Below are 16,114 nucleotides of genomic sequence, written 5' to 3'. Positions count from 1 at the left end.
GGAACTTGGCATTCGGGTTGTGCGGTGATCCGGGAGCCACCGACCTCTCCACAATTTTGCCTGCTCGTGTCACCTTTGTCTGAAAATCGAGTGCGAAGAAAGGTCGCTGAACGACCCGCCGGAATGCGGGGACGGCGTGCTAATGATGGCTACACGCTGTTGCGAGGATGGCGAAGTTTCTGAGAACGGGAAGAAAGGACCCGAGGTGACAAGGAAAGTGGCGGAAGGACGGCGGGGCAGAGAGGAATTAGGGACGCGCTAGAACAGGTCGACCCAGCCTCGTCTCCCGAGGGACGACTGCCTCAAATACGACGACGGCTTGCTAGTCCTGCCGGCGCGTATGTTGATCCCGCCGTGTAAACCGTCATCATCAGCACGGCCTGCAGCTATTGTCATCATCTCCCACCTCAAGCACCGGGAGGGTGATATCAGAACCAGTCTGCCAAGACCCTTGCTTTCACGTTATCCCTAGGCCACGCAGGCACGTTCATACGGCTCGGCTAAAGCGGGGCTTTATATGTCGGCTGGTAGCTTACGCTATCGCGTCATCGCGAAGGTGGGAGTGAAAACAGAGAGAAAGAGGTGCCGTAGTGGAGGGCTTCGAATCGCCGCGCGATAGAGGCTTTCGCCTCATAGCAGTTTAGTGATTCAAAATGGCCCCTAGAATTATTTTTTGACCTTAATTTCAATCGACCTAACAGGCATGGCAACACAGTCAGGAAAACTGGTGGAGTTCCCTGAACGATCTGTTTAGACATGCGGTCGGGGTCCATGCCTATAGCGTATAGACCTTTGCAACAAGGGCCACCTGGGCGTCACCATATTGCTCACTGGACTTTTGTGTGATCTTGACTTCAACGCGGTGGAGGCGGCAGCGGATCCAGTTTGCAACAGCCCAGAGAGGAGGCATTTCGGCAACCTCTTCATTCGATGCAAAGGTCTATACATAAAGTATAAAGCGATCGGTTCTTACGAGGAGGGCGGAAAATTTGCTTTCTTTCCAAGGCCGGGCTTAGAGAGCTGCACATGAAAATGACGCAGGATCCATAAGGAAGATCGCAGTCTTAACGAAAGTGCAGATTGACAAGGGGAGCATGGCCGTAATTAATCTTGCAGTCGCGTCCTCATAGCAGCAAGGTGTCGAACACGGTGTTAGGAGTAGGTGTCGAACATGTGAACATGTCTAGGGCTGTTCGTTTTCGGATTGTATATTTCTTCAAATTCGGGGGTTAAAAATTGGACGCTGTTCTCCAGCGCGATAATAGGGGATTAATCGGGGACGGACATTCCGAAATTCGTTTCTTTCTTTTTAATTCGGGGGGGGGGGGGGGGGGGGTAAATGTTCAAGCTGTCATAATTTCGGAGGGGAGCAATTGGAGATATGTCTCAGGATGGCAAACGGGAAAAATCGGAGTTCTCAAGAAACTATTCTTCACGATGAATAATTACTGGCAGTAAAAAGTCTGGAGCTGTTTTGGGACATGAAATATTTTATTCACACCAGCATGATCATAGACTTTTTACACGTCTTTGTTAGCACGCATAACAGCAGCGCAGCGTTTCGGTTTCCACGCGAGACCTGTCCGCTCATTGGAGGTATCTCAGCTGAGTGAAAGTTCTCTCAACATCACATCTACTATTAGCTAAGCATAACGATGTCAAAGCGGCCTTTGGTAACCCGCTGTGTAGGGCGTAGGTGCCAACAGTTCATCACTTCAGTACCGGTATTAGCGGAGCTTGCTCCCAGCAAGTATGCTGGTTGAACTCCGCGCGAAGCAAGCCTCGGAAATCGGTCACGGAAATCAAGCCTTCGGTCACGGAAATCAAGAGAGGTCGGTAGTCATCAAATGATTAATTTGGCGGCCGCTTGTGAAATGGATCCAGTACAGCGCCCAATTTAGAGTAGTTCCACTGGTACAGTTTTGACAGAAATCGTCGGAAAATCGGTTTTTACCCAATTTTTCAGGAACGTGTTTGGGGTGCAATAATCAGGTTAACGCCGAGTTTCACCCGAAAACTAACGACCCTAAATATGCGCTTTGAAGGTCGTCTACCGAGATACAGTAAGTGATGAGATTCTCTGGGGAGGTGAGAACTGTTGGCGCCGTACAGGCGCATTGTCTAATCCTAAGCGCGTTCGGAAAGCAGCAAGCAAGGAACAACCTAATCGAGGACCCATAATGAAATATTCTTCTTTTTGCCGCACTACATTTAAACGGCTGGCACGTATTTTGTTCTCTGGAGATTTCGTTTCCCGCAGCACGGCGCCTTAATCTCTTCGCTGGGGCTACTTATCACGGGGTCACAAGCTCGGTCATTTGGCGCCACTTTTGGATACTGGCGCTGATAGCCAAAATGACAGTCCTTTGAAACTTCATAGCGCACACAATAACGCTGCTCAGATTGCCGCGTTCTTTGACATCCATTGTGAAGTCATAGGTTTTCGAGTTACCACACTTGAATTTTTCTTGCGGTGGGTGTTCTATCCCTCGTCGTCGTCATTTAGGCTGAGTCGGCACCATACTACATGTCTCTCCCTACGACCCTCCACTTATATATTTTCATTCATTCAGATAAGACCACGTTACTCCAGCAAATTTCGCATATTGTCACTCCTACCACTCCCGTTCCGTATTGGCAACGTTTTCTATCCAAGTTGCTACCGATTCTGACAGCCCGAAAGAACATCAATAGTCATAAGACGATGCGTGCCGGAAGGTTGCTGTCACGGGAAGAGCACAGCGGGCGGCCGGCTGCCGTGGATAGAGGGATAACTGATGCGATCGGAGGATGCGGAACCTGAAGGCGCTTGCCACGAAAGCAACCTAGCCGGTGGCTGCCGTGGAAGAGGAGGCTAGGGAGGAAAGTGATCTGAGAAGAGCGCGCTTGCCACTCTTCCGTTGAAGTGGTTGGACGCAAGAAGCTTTCCTTGATGTTTTTAACCACGCTTCGTGCACTGCTTACGTGTGTGTCTCATACAAACGGGACCTTCAATGAGCTGCGATCTAGGACAGCCGAACAGCAACGCATTTGCAAAGCGCGTCAGTTACAGAGAGAAGATACCATTGTCGACGGGAAGACAAGTATAGGAGCGTGCAGGTGCAAAGCAGTGCCAATAAAACTAACCGTACAAGAAAGTTATGGTGTAAAGAAAGGTGTGTGTGTGTGTGTGTGTGTGCTGTGGTGCGATGCAAAGCGATGGATTCTACTCATTTCCGTCGGATCGGCCCATCGACCGCCTGTGAAATGTTTCTCTCCGCGACCTGAAGTAACTTCGATGGGAGTGCTACTATTCGCAGCTCTTCTGGGCCCGAGCTGCCAAAGCAAAAATAAAATTACGTTACGGGTAGCTCCAACTCACAACTTTTTTCCTTTCCTACAGGGACACTGGTTCCGTGCTCAACTTTTTGGGCTGCTGTGCGCTAATCCAGAGAGGCGATGCTGCGAACGCGTCCCACATTATGCAAAAAGCGCTGCTCATTCCGCGCACTTCGATCCGAGAGACTACATCAAGGGCGCGCTTCGGCGCTTCGCGCGGCTTGGCGCACGCACGAGTGCACGGGCTGCGAGGCACGCCGCAAGTGCCCCGGATGCATATTTGTGAAGTAAATTTATTCAGCGCTCTTGAGAACATTGCGCAAGAACGAATGATAAAAAAGAGCATTCACACGTGAATTAGCCTACACTTAGGGTCGACAGCATTTCATTCTTGCTATGCTTCTTCGTTAGTTTTTTTTTTTTTCTTCTTCTCTGGAATGCAGAAAACCGTTTGGGAAGAGCGGGAGAAAAGAACGACAAGCTGACCGAGACGTTTTCCTCTCTTTCAGCGCAATTTCCTCCCAATTTGTTCTTCCTTTTTTGTTTCTCGCGATGCGCGCGAACCGATTTGCATTGGCACGCCGCTCATCGGCGGCCGCCCACGCCGACACAGCCCAAGATGCGCTACGCGGCGCGCCACCGCAGCCCAGCAGAGACAATGAAAAACGCCGCTTTATGAGGAGGCGCCGCACGCCGCCGCGGCGGGGCTTTCTGTTCTGCTCGTTTTTTTTTCTCTCTCTCTTTTTTTTTTACAGAAATGCTCGGTGCACCGCGCGCGGCCCTAAACGTGGGAATCTCGCCGCGTGTCAAAGCGAAGCGCGCGCTGCGCGAGGGCGTGCTTCTTCGAAGGCGTGCAGTAGCAGGGACGCCGATCGGAGCGGCGATGCGCGCCCGCTCACCACGACGTGCGCGCGCTCTCGCCAAGCCAGCTGGTTCAGCGGCACTCCGAGCACCCCTTTCTCCCAACATCTTCCTTTCCTTTCCCGTAGCCCCTCCCGAAGCGAACCCCTTTGGCGCTCATCAGCAAAGCGCCCGCTCAGCGCCACCTCTCCCGATCGAGCCCGCGGGCTCCTCCAGCCGCGCTGGCTGAACGCCCTTTCCTGGCCTCTCTCTCTCGTGTCCACTTCGCTCTCCTGCTTCTTTGCCCGCCGAATGAAACTGCACGCAAGAAACAAGTAACTCTGTCTTTCGCTCGATTCGGACTGGAATTTACTAGCGTAGTTATGCCTCGATTGAAGCATCACCAGTGCAGAGCACCCGGCGATCCGCATAACTGACCGCACTGAAACTCACTCAACCGCTGAAGTACTGAGTCGGATGGCTGTTGCGAATCGCCGAAGAGCAGCTGGTACGCACCATCTAGATTTCATCGTTTGATTTCTTCATTTTTTCTATTTTCTTGCCTCCGGCAAGACTTTGCTGACAGATGTTCCGGGCTTCAATCACCGAGTGAAACACACATAACTGCACCCAGCCGTTCCCACTTCAGGTTTCACACGACACCATCCTCGATTAAGCTTGTTATAATCGTTGAACTCATTTCAAGCGCCCGACTTTTGGCGCAATTGTAACCGCTGAACTGCTGCCGTTTCCAATACGGAAGAAAAAGTTGGTTAGCACTTTAGAGTCTGTTACTTCTACACAATTCCCGAAAAGGTAGTGAAAGGATACTACACTCAACAGGAAAAGTATTAAAGAAAAACAAGAAGTACGGTTCCCAATTATAGTTTAGGAGAGAGTAACCGTTGTCTCCATGCTGTTGACGCGTTGCCTTGAAGACTACTTCAACCTATACTATATAATATGCGGCATTTCTGCAGCACCCGACAGCTAAATGCAGCAGGGAGGAAGTAGGCGAGCTACGTTATCACTCCGCCGCACCGAGAGGAACGTTTTTCTTATTTCTTATATAGTTATTGCTTTCATGCGCAAGATTCCCGCAGGCTGTGTGGGCACTCGAGCGTAAGAGCAGAACCTTCGTAACGAACCACTGTTACGAAGCCCAAGTCATAGCTTACGATTACTTCAACGTATTACGTTTTCTTTTACACACTGAAAACTTAGGCATATAGTGAAGTAGCAGTTATAAGGCAATATATGATGGCAAGTGGCCCGGATACTGCAGCCAGGGACCCCTACGGTATGTAACCATGTATAGACTGAAATGCTCCTTGAACAGAATTTCAAGGTCAATTTTAGCAGAATCTCGTTCACCGAAACTCCGTTCTATTATATATATTTTTTTCTTTTTTAGGGAAGCGTTAATGACTTTCCGGCTCAGAACGCGTATCTTCAGATCTTCAGCAGACATACAGCGGTTACCGTACGCTGAATGTTGGAGGCTAAAATTCTGAACAAGCCCTGGAAACTCAAAAGTGTCATACTTCACGATACTGTCTCTATCAGATTGGTATAGCAGCCTAGCTAATGCCGAAAGTGCGTACTAGCACGCTGACCTCAACTGAGATATTTACCTTGCTGGAGGTGTACTAGCGGAGACATACACCGCTTTACACGACACCTCTTGCGCACGGGCAGTGAGTGATAGGGGAGGGTGCAGAAGGCGTCCGGCGAACCGATATACCGTTATTACGTCTTCGGCAAGCTAAATGAGAGATGTATCTTGCCGGAGACGTACTATTAGGGAGTTTTAGAATAGCGGAACCCAAGGCTTGAGGCCCCCAAGAAAATAGCGTGCCGTGGCGCAACGTTCGAGCCGACCGGCGAGTTTTAGAATAGGGTTTTACCGACGCAGCGGAGCGAGGCTAGCGTTTGTCGATTGCAGCGCCCAGACGGTAAACCGTGAAAAGCATATAAATATATAAAAGCCAACCAATGCTATTTTATTAAAAAGAAACTGCTGTCATTGTACAAAGCTATCTTAAAAATACCAGTTATATAAACTCATTTCTTCAGACAAGACGAAATCGGCCAATGTTTACCAACCTCATTTGAACCTTCCGCGCTTTCCGACGCCTGGTCCCCATGGCAACCAAACGAGGCGAACTCGCTAAGCCTAGCGGCTCGGTAAATCCGGAAGCAATCAGAAAATATGGGGAGTTTTATCGCTTAAATTTGGTGATGCGGGCATCATGAGATATAGCACAAGCTTCGTTGGCCTTTCGTTTGTCGTGAACGCGTGGCACCATGGAGCGGGAACGACGAATGTGTGCCAAGGCGAGCGGCCGCCGCTTGGCCGGACGCCGCCATGTTCCCCGACCCTATCCGGCGATAGGGTCCACGCTATTTCGCCGAGATAGGGTGACCGTCGTCCGCTGACCCAAAAACCCAAAGCACGCTTGGGTTCTGCGCATGCGCACTCGCGCCCCGCTATTACCCTATCCCCCTAACCGATAGGGTCCCCCTATTCTAAAACTCCCTATTGTTGACGTATACAGGTTGATCGGACCCTTTCTACGCAGGCGCAGAGGCCGCGATTGCACCCCCCCCCCTCCTTCCGTGTCAATGCGCGTCCGCAGAAGGGGCCCAGCAAACCGGCACATGTCTACGTTGTTATGACCGTGCATGGTCCGCACTTGCGCGCTCTATTGTTCGCCTGTGGGCATGGATATGTGCTGTGGATATGTGCTGTTGGTGCAAGGGCGCTAAGTGAGCCTGTTTCCATGAATCCTTTTGTGTGAGACTGTTTTGCTTTGTGGAGACCCTGCAAATGACAAATTGGCCCTGTCAAGGGAACGTCTAGAAAAATACCAAGAAACGTCGCCCTGTGAGAAATAGCCGGATGTGCTTTTGTTCAATTGTTCACCCTTCCTGTCGAGAAGCGCTATTGTCAAGTGAGGAATGTCTATTGTCCAAAGGAGACGACAGAGTGACACGTCCGCTGACGTACAGGACAAGAAAGGAGCAAGGTGATTACGGCGATTAGAGGATTTCCCGGGAATGCAGGAAAGATTTGCAATTGTCGGAAAGGGACAATGCTGGGAGCAGTATGTGGCGCGCACGTGCACTTGGGTTTCTGAGAAGGAAATCCACTTGCCAGAACCAGCATATCGGATCTTTGCTGAAGAATAGAAATGTACCTCCTCGCCGTTCCCAAGCTCTACCCGCCAACAAGTGACCACGCCCAACGAAAGAATACCGGACCAGTCAGTGCGTCAGACCATCAGTGCAGTGATGTGCTCGATTGGATGCCGATATCTGAGGGGCGTGCCCTGGAACTGGTTGGTCAGCATCTTCAGAGAGGGGCTGGACATAGGGGGTTTTAAGGACATTGCAGAGCACGAAATGTCGCTCTGAGCCCTGGGTAAACGGCTCATCCAGACGCTTCTCTCTATGAACTCTTAACGCTTTCCATTTTGATAAAATACCCTTCTTTTTCATGTAAATACGTTTTCTCGAAGTGCCATTAAACCTGCTCGTATATATTTTACCAACTTCGAAGATTCAATCCTTCATCAACCCGGAGTCTCTGCACGCTACCAAGTGAAGGCCGGGTCGACTTAGCCCCAGCGTCACGACAATGTCAGTAGACATATATATGCCTACGTCTATATATATATATATATATATATATATATATATATATATATATATATATATATATATATATATACAGTTGAATCCCGCCACAACGAAATTTCCGCGACAACGAATAATTTTTTATTCCCCGCGAGTATCCTATAAGAACTAATGGCCTAAATTTCTCTGCACAACGAACCATTTTTGCAGAGCGTTTCTGCTTCAACGAAATTTTCGCGTTCAAAATCGAAACCGAAACTAGTTTATTGGCGAGAAGTCCAAGTCAAATCCAAAGCCACATTAAGCATGAAATCACGTGATTGCAGTTCCGCCATTTTGGCTTTGTGTCGTGGTCGCGTTGTTCACTCGCTGCCTTTCTCTTCGACAACGACGAGTTTTCATCCGCAGGACACGATGGCAACGCAAGTGAAAAAACGCAAAACTCTTTCCCTTGAGCAAAAAGCTCAAATAATCGCCCAAGCAGAAAGCGGAAGGAAGAAAGCGGTAATTGCTGAAGACTTCGGAATTCCTGCAAGTTCGCTGTCAACGATTCTAGGCAATAAGGACAGCGTGAGAATGGCACTTGCTTCAGGCACATCCTCGAAGCACAAAAAGGTGACGCGGCCCCTCCATGAAGAGTTGGACAAAGCAGTGCATGCGTGGTTTGTGGAAGCACGAGCCAGCAACGTCCCCCTGTCCGGAAGCATCGTCCAGCAGAAAGCCTTGAACTATGCATGCCTACTTGGCATTGATGATTTTAAAGCCAGCATTGGCTGGCTAAACCGTTTCAAGGCCCGCCATAACATCGTTGGAAAAGTGTTGTGCGGCGAGTCAATGTCAGCAGACGTGGACGGAGCAGCTGCTTGGAAGGCGAGTAACATGGCCGGAATTTTAAGCAACTTCGCGCCTGCAGACATTTACAACGCCGACGAGACCGGGCTATTCTACGAGATGTTGCCGGCTAGGACGCTGACTTCAAGGGGCAGCGCTGTCACGGCGGCAAACACAGCAAAAAAACGCATCACAGTGCTGCTTTGCACAAACATGGATGGCTCGGACAAGCGTCCGCCGTTAGTCATAGGCAAAAGTGCCAAGCCACGCTGTTTTAAGGGAACTCGTAGCCTACCTGTGCAGTACAAGGCGAACAACAAGTCATGGATGACCCGCGCTATTTTCACCGAGTGGATGATGGCATTCGACCGCGACATGAAGCGGCAGGGCCGTAAAGTTTGCTTGCTTTTGGACAATTGTTCAGCGCATCACTCCGACGAAGTCAAGCTCACTAACACGGAGCTGAGGTTTTTCCCTCCCAATTGCACGTCTGTCTTACAGCCTCTCGATCAGGGCGTGATTCTTAGCCTGAAGCGCGCTTACCGCGGGAGGTTAATTCAGCGGCTGCTTTTTAACACTGAAACCGGCCGAGACACGAAGGTGGACTTGTACGTGGCACTGCAGATTATGTCTGCTGCCTGGAGCACACTGGGGCGCTCAGTAATTGTGAACTGTTTCAGGCACGCCGGATTTGCCGAAGGTCGACCCGTACACTCTGCTGGCCTAACACCAGGCGTTACAGACGACGACGAAGAGGCGTCACCGGCTCCGGGGATCGCGGCCGCCTGGAAAACGCTGGGAGAAATAGGAACCGTGCCGCCTAATCTCGAGCTCGACGAGTACATCGGCGCTGACGCTTGTGTTGTTGTTCACGAAGATGTGAGTGATGAGCAGATCATAAAAGCTGCCCGGAATGATAAGGACTCTTCCGATGAAGAAGACGACGACGTACAGGAAGCGCCGGCTGCGGCAACCGCCGTACAGGTGATGGACGCTTTTGATGTCATCAGGAATTTCGTTGCTGTCCGAGACGACGATGTTGCAATGGGTTTGCTGACCGAGTGCGAAAATCGCGTGACGGCGTTGCTCGCCGTGAAGCGTAAGCAAACCAAGCTTACAGATTTTTGGCATTAAACGCCTTTGCTGCTGCTTGGGCAATTCTTTCTGCGTTTCACGTCAAATTTTTGCGATAACGAAGTTCCGCGAGAACGAATTTTTTTTCGTGCACCGTGAATTTCGTTATAGCGGGATTCAACTGTATATATATATATATATATATATATATATATATATATATATATATATATATATATATATATATATATATATATATATATATATATATATATATATATATATATATGTCTACGTATATGTCTACGTCTTCGGAAAGCTAAATCTCTCTAGTATCTATCCCAGAAAGAAGCCAAGGAAAAGTGTGTTTGAAAACAAAGAAATGCCACAACATTACACCACGGCAAGCATGCGTTCGTAGAAGGTGGAAGCATATGACGACACTGGAGAAATTCGTGACAGAAAACGCGCATGAAAGAATAGACAAACTTCAGGCTGCACGAAATTGCTGCGTTTCATGAAAAAAATCAAGCAGCCCATGCGTGGCGTTGTTCAGTTATATGAGATGAATGACTTTGGAATGTTTTAAAGCGTCATCGGTTCGTTAAAATGAATGGCAATGTATTCATTTAAAGTCAGCGATGTTTCACCTTGTCTTTCACTTCCTTTGGGGTCACGTGAATTTTTTAAAGATGTATTTATCTTCGAGAAATAGGAAAAGGCTTCGAATCACTGCACCTACTGCACATAGATTGATTTGTAGGATTTAACGTCTCAAAGCGGCTCAAGTTACGAGGGGCGCCGTAGTGGAAGGCTCCGGATATTTCGACCACCTGGGGTTCTTGAACGTGCACTGACATCACACAGCACAGGGGCGCCTTGCTTTTCGTTTCCTTCGAAATGCGGCCGCCGCGACATGGCATCGATCTCGCGTCCTTGGGAACAGTAGTCGAGCGCACCGAGCCACCGCGGCAGGGACCTAGTGCAATTAAAATTCGGTAACTTGGAACTCGCGCTTCTTCCATAAACATGCGAAGGGCGTAGTAAGCCAGTTAACCAGCTACACGAAACACTTGGTAACCATTTACCGCTGGAACGCCCATGCTGCAGCAAAGGTTGCGGTATGAAACTGTTTTATAGTTATCTCAGTAAGCGACTGAATATATTCCCTATCACGTCAGCCTGTCTTAAAACTGTCGTCACAAACAAACTACACCCCTGCTACAGACTGCCTTCTCGAAATACCTTCCCACAGTTTAACTCAGTACCGAGTTCCTTTATCCAGCCAAAGCGTCGAGCGATGGAAGGGAAGTGGAAAACACGATTGCACGTACCAGTGTCGCATGATGCGCTCGTAGCGCGTCACGAAGGGTCTGAACTCGAGGCAGTTCTGCTTGCGAAACGGTCCGAGCGACGTCCCCAAGACGAACGTCCCCTGACACCGGGACAACTCGTAGCTTCGAAGCAAGCCGGGATGTGACAACGTTGCACACGGAGCACTCACAATGCGCACTCTGGTATCCGACGCGTTCCGCCGATGCCGGCGTGGAGACTTCCGTGGTAGTGTGCAGCAGCAGTGTCAGCTGAGTCTCCGGTGTAGCCGTTACACTCCGCTAGCGAGCGTCGTCGGTCCAATTAATGAAGCGGAGGATGCAAGACGAGCGGACGGGGTCGGATGCGGCGTCGTCCTCGCTGCTGCCGAACACGACACGCCGCCGCCGCCGCCGCAGTAGCTGCAGCACGTGAGCCAGACGCCGTTTCAATGCCGGCGTAGTAGTAAGCGGCTCGCGAGAGGCTTCCACGCGGTCGCCTCTTTCCACGGGCTTCTTTTCACGCGGCCGGGAAAGGGGAGTCGCAGTCCTCCGCTGCCAGGGCCTTCCATCGGAGCGCGAGAGCGGACGTGCCCTCTCCCATAGACACCGGCCGTATTTTGTCTGTTATTTATTTGCGTAGTAACAGAAGGCGGGAGAGAGCGCGGCGGTGCCTTCTATTCCTCGGAACGCGCAAAAAACGTTGTCTCCGCTGACAAGACTCTGTGGGCATAGCATTCACCGGCAAAGATACATGATAGATGCACGTGATCGCGCTGTTGTTCTGCTAGCCGTAAGCCGGCGCCAACAGTATTTTCCTTCTCAGCAGCCTTGTATGAACGGACCCGACAGATTGCGGGTCGAGTTGATTATTCGAGAGAAAGAGCGAGAGTGAAAATTTTCAGAAGACGCACGGTAGGCAACATGCTTATTTGTTGTCTGTCTCCTGCAGACCCGATAGGAGAGGTACCTTGATCAGGTTACAATGCACATAGCAGCCAAATTGTAAGCCATGCTCTCTAAGCAGAGAATTTGTTCTGGGAAAGTTTCCACTTTTGTTCACTCGCTTAACGGTAAAAGAAAACGAATACTTTGCCATTTTTACCACAAGGTGGGCGTGTGACACATGAAAGCCCGCACGCACGCTCGTCTACTCGCTTGCTCTATGTTTTCACCCTGTCTGTCTAAAAGGGAATTCGACTCTTCTCGAGTTCACGTAAACCTCATTACTCACGCAGGTTAGGTTACGGCTTCATTAGACGCGATTTGCTTCGAAGGAAAAATGATTTTACTTTCTTCAAGGGAAAGGAGCGCATGCCTCGGTCCGCCACGATGCGTAAGCTGCCGAGTTGTGTTTATGCAGCAGTATCACAAAACAATAATAAAAAAAGGAAAGTTTTTTTTTTATTTTTTTGGGGGGGGGGGGGGGGGGGAGAGGGCACTGTAAGATGAGCCTTTAACGGAACGATGTGAAAGCCTTGATGGCGTCTGTCTACTGCCCCCATTGCGGATCTCCGTCCGCGTACGTGAACTATGCGACTCCTTTAATCACTAATCCTTTAATTTGTGTCTCTATTACCTCACACGTACGCATTAGGATACAGTCGCAAGCTGCCGCACTATATAAAAGACCCCCCGACATAGACATATAATAAAAAATCAGTTTTAACCAAGCCGCTTAAAAGTGCATACGTGAGTTAGAAGTAGAGCTATATGACTCGGGATCCAAGAGTCACGGATTCGAATCGCAACTTGGCCTTGTCATGTGACCCCGTGACGTCACAAAGCCTGGCGACCAATCAGAGCTGGTCGTATCACCGGTCAACTACCATGCACCTGCCAGGGGCATGCTCGCGAACACTGACGAAGGAGAAGGGGCGAACGGACAGTGCGCCAGATTTCGCGAGTATACTCCGCCATCGTTCGAGTGCGCTATCAAAGCATAATGTTCTCTGAGAAATGCAAGGGTAGGTTATTGATGACGTCATTCAAATAGCGAAACTTTTCGCCGCTGCGCTTAGCTGACGTGATCTTGATTGCGCCTCGCACTCCTAAGTCATCAAACCTGGCAATGGTCGAAAGAGTTCAGTACCTGGGTCACGTCGCGTGGTTGTATGCGCGAAGGCAGTCCATTATCTGGCCACTGTTCGAAACTGCTACCTCCGCTGTGAAACGGTGCTGGGTCGTGAGTGCAACTGGAACCGCATGCAGGCTGGTGTCGCGTTCCTGCGATGGGAAGGTCGCATTGGCTCACTCAAAATGATCTTCAAACCGAAGGAAGTAGGTAGTGCGGGAAAACAAAAAGTAATGCTAACAAGAACCGAGTGAAGACAATGTGCGAAATGAAAATCACTTCATGGGATATCCGAAGCCGTGCTATGCCTGGAAATCAGCAAAATAATTTGTCCCAGGAACGAGTGATCGCGTTCTATCGCTGAACGTGAAAGGCTGTCCCAACGAATTAACTTAAGCCCTGAAGGAAGACTCGTCGGGCTCTTATGAAGGAAGAGACGGCCACATATGCTCTTGCTGCTTTGATCCCGAGTTCAGTCAGCTTCGTCTCTTCCCTCACGGCGCCGTTAAGATGCCCGCCCAACATGAGGCAGACAAAGCGTATTTTAATCTTCTCTTCTTCAACTCGCTTGTCAAGCGTCAGCTACACGGAAGCCTGTGTTTCGCGAGCATGCAGCGGTTCCGCGATTTAGCAAGGATAGGACTTTTCAAAACGATTCTCTGTCGTTGAGTAAACGATCATGATCACCGATAGTGTATGTTCCAACAAATAAAACAACACCCTGACATGAGATCAGAAACCAGCGTTTCGACCACCTTCTAAAGCACTGTAACTGTCTGTGTTTCCGTCTTCAGATTGAAATAATGTTATCTTAAACAGGTCTTCGCAGGTCGCGGTTTGACTCGTCGGTGTCAGTCCACCGTTACTGCATGCTTTGTCCTGATACTGACGAAGTCCTTGTGGAATTGGAGGCTATCAGCTGAGTGATTTTTTTTTTTTTTTATAATATCTTCAGTGTCTGCGAGCTGATCATGTCGGCACCAAAACCAACACTTTCGCACTTGGCTCCTTAAATGCTGATCAGGCACTGACTGTCCGGTCAAATTTTGAAAGTATAGTCTCAAACAGGTCCTGAATGCGGATGCACACGCCCAGTCTGGGCACGTGCCCGCCGCACGCGTATACCACTTTTGTCTGGCAACCATCGATGTGCGCCCTGGACCCTGGCAACATATTTCGGTGTGCAGGCTTATCCGCTTGCTTTTAACAGGTGGTTATAGTTAGCTCGCGCATGCTGCATCCGGCTTTTGAAGCAGTGGCTGTCATTATGACATCCCCCCCCCCCCCCCCCCTTTATTTCACTGACCCATTGACGATGACACCGAAAGCGATGTCTTCTGTGGCTGTTTTCACTTGTGAGGAAGTCCCCTACTGATGTACTACGAATGGAACAAGTCGATTTAGGGAGTTACTGGTGGCTGGCTTTCCGCAGCTGCGCCAGAATAGTGACTAATCTCCTCAAGACGTCACCCCTACGCAACTGCAGCAATCTCAAAAACACATGGAGAGTTCGAAAAACAAGAGCGGAGGACGCAGAGATCGCTAAAGAATTCCAGGTGTTTTTGTACACTCACAACAAACACATGTCAATCCTCTGTGGTGTCGCAGACGCTTTCGCCGACTTTCCAGTTACAGGCGCCATTAATAACAGCTCGTCTATTCGACAGGTGGGAAGTGTGATCAGGATGAGTACTCAATTAAAAGCCACTTGGTCGCAGTCACTGCGGAGCCGAGATCGACGGACACATTATGGATCGATCTCTCAACAGCACACTGCACGCACAAGTGAGTCGCTGCTTGATGAAACGATGGGAAGTATGCAGCATACAGGGCGTGGACGCACAGGCTGATAGATCGGACGCCACTTTGAGAGGTGGGTGGCGTTAAAGTGCGTATCTGCGTGTACGCGCACCTGTACGTCTGTATGTGGGCGTCTGGGTACGTTTTTGAGCCGTATTTCTCAACGTACTCGCTTTTACCTATCACAAATTAAATTTGCCAGTAACGCTTCTACTGGCCTATACTGATCCGGGGAGTAGCAGTGACTTCACAAAAACGGCCAGTGCAAGTCCAAGCAGTGGTTTTGCTCGGCAAACAATTAATTCTGTAGATGTCTCTCGGTTTGTTCCTGTTTGCCTCGGCAGAAAAAAGAAAGAAATGTGCATTTTAAAAATGTTCCCGCCACTGAATTCAAATACGAGACGTATATATATATATATATATATATATATATATATACAGAGCAACGAACTCCGCGATTATATGCTGCTTTGAACTGAATGGCGGTGGCATCTAGCCTCTGGAATCTGCACTAGAAAAAAGCAACGTTGAAGTTTTATTTGCGAAATTCGACGGTAATAGCGACACCGGCATTTCATTCATTCTTTTGGATTTCCAGTCCCATAAAAGCTCCATTTTTTTTTTTTTTTTTGCCTTTCTCAGAGTAGAATCTTCGCAAACAGAATGCTGTATTCTAACGATGTATACCAACATGAGAGAATTGCTTTCTAAGGCACGAAAAGAAAATGAAAAAAAAAAAAAAACAAACAAAAAAACTCTTACATAAACAGTGGAATGGCGCAAACAATTCGTGTTTTTCAAGACTATACCTACAACTTTTCATGATACCGTTGCTGGAGTAAACCATTAAAAAATCAGCTTATAGATACGTTAATAAAATTTGGAAAATGAAAAAAAAAATTACCGCACACTACGCCAGGCGACTCCGAAGAGGCCTTCTTTGGTTTCGCTGGGCCAGGTCTTTTTTTTTTTTTATGTCTTAGTTATATTTAGCCGCAATGCCTGGTATATATATTTGTTAACCAATTACTCTTGCAGCGGACGTACAAAATATCCCCAACCGAACGACGCAGTGTGCATCCTCCCCTTGTTGTAAGGCAAGCAATAAAAAAAAGGAAGGCACAGAACATCAGCCCGACTGATAGAAACAAAAACAGCTAAATTCGCCCAGGTAGAGGGCCATCCCACAGCGAGCAGAGCTATCAGTCGTTCGCTATTTAAGAGGTAG

General features: G+C 49.0%; 1 protein-coding gene across 1 annotated transcript in view; it reads right to left on the bottom strand.

The window, feature by feature from the left end:
• Positions 1–11,476, bottom strand: part of nvy (CBFA2/RUNX1 partner transcriptional co-repressor nervy) — a 172,507-nt gene extending 161,031 nt beyond the window's left edge. The window contains exon 1 of the mRNA XM_084587740.1: positions 11,037–11,476. The gene's annotated coding sequence lies outside the window, so the exon portion shown is untranslated. The remainder of the gene's footprint in view (positions 1–11,036) is intronic.
• Between the last annotated feature and the right edge of the window lie 4,638 nt (positions 11,477–16,114).

The sequence above is a fragment of the Amblyomma maculatum genome, chromosome 1 (assembly GCF_055883805.1).
Source record: "Amblyomma maculatum isolate TAMU_Amacu chromosome 1, ASM5588380v1, whole genome shotgun sequence".
NCBI classification, from domain to species: domain Eukaryota; kingdom Metazoa; phylum Arthropoda; class Arachnida; order Ixodida; family Ixodidae; genus Amblyomma; species Amblyomma maculatum.
This window is presented reverse-complemented; position numbering and strand designations above follow the sequence as displayed.